The sequence below is a fragment of the Physeter macrocephalus genome, chromosome 12 (genome assembly GCF_002837175.3).
Source record: "Physeter macrocephalus isolate SW-GA chromosome 12, ASM283717v5, whole genome shotgun sequence".
Lineage (NCBI taxonomy): Eukaryota > Metazoa > Chordata > Mammalia > Artiodactyla > Physeteridae > Physeter > Physeter macrocephalus.
Genome location: NC_041225.1, coordinates 88,204,210 through 88,205,486, shown reverse-complemented (window position 1 = coordinate 88,205,486; position 1,277 = coordinate 88,204,210). Strand labels below are relative to the sequence as shown.

General features: G+C 40.3%; 1 protein-coding gene across 10 annotated transcripts in view; it reads left to right on the top strand.

Moving 5' to 3' along the window:
- LOC102976581 (EKC/KEOPS complex subunit TPRKB) overlaps nt 1-1,277 on the top strand; it is a 279,834-nt gene that overhangs the window by 267,788 nt on the left and 10,769 nt on the right. The window lies entirely within an intron of this gene.

Genomic DNA, 1,277 nt, shown 5'->3' with positions numbered 1-1,277 from the left:
CCTTATATTTAGGTCTTTAATCCATTTTGAGTTTATTTTTGTGTGTGGTGTTAGGGAGTGTTCTAATTTCATACTTTTACATGTAGCTGTCCAGTTTTCCCAGCACCACTTATTGAAGAGGCTGTCTTTTCTCCACTGTATATCCTTCCCTCCTTTATCAAAGATAAGGTGACCATATGTGTGTGGGTTTATCTCTGGGCTTTCTATCCTGTTCCATCGATCTATATTTCTGTTTTTGTGCCAGTACCATACTGTCTTGATTACTGTAGCTTTGTAGTATAGTCTGAAGTCAGGGAGCCTGATTCCTCCAGCTCCATTTTTTGTTCTCAAGATTGCTTAAGCTATTCGGGTTTTTTTGTGTTTCCGTACAAATCGTGAAATTTTTTGTTCTAGTTCTGTAAAAAATGCCCAAGGTAGTTTGATAGGGATTGCATTGAATCTGTAGACTGCTTTGGGTAGTAGACTCATTTTCACAATGTTGATTCTTCCAATCCAAGAACATGGTATATCTCTCCATCTATTTGTATCATCTTTAATTTCTTTCATCAGTTTCTTATAATTTTCTGCATACTGGTCTTTTGTGTCCTTAAGTAGTTTTATTCATTAGATATTTTATTCTTTTTGTTGCAATGGTATATGGGAGTGTTGTCTTAATTTCACTCTCAGATTTTTCATAATTAGTGTATAAGAATGCCAGAGATTTCTGTGCATTAATTTTGTATCCTGCTACTTTACCAAATTCATTGATTAGCTCTAGTACTTTCCTGGTAGAATACTTAGGATTATATATGTATAGTATCATGTCATCTGCAAACAGTGACAACTTTACTTCTTCTTTTCCGATTTGGATTCCTTTTATTTCTTTTTCTTCTCTGATTGCTGTGGCTAGAACTTCCAAAACTATGTTGAATAAGAGTGGTGAGGGCTTTCCTGATGGTGCAGTGGTTGAGAGTCCACCTGCCGATGCGGGGGACGCGGGTTCGTGCCCCGGTCTGGGAGGATCCCACATACCACGGAGCGGCTGGGCCCGTGAGCCATGTCCACGGAGCCTGTGCGTCCAGAGCCTGTGCCCCACAACGGGAGAGGCCACAGCAATGAGAGGCCCACGTACCACAAAAAAAAAAAAAAGAGTGGTGAGAGTGGGCAACCTTGTCTTGTTTCTGATCTTAGTGGAAATGGTTTCAGTTTTTCACCATTGAGGACAATGTTGGCTGTGGGTTTGACATAATGGCCTTTATTATGTGGAGGAAAGTTCCCACTATGCCCACCTACTGCAG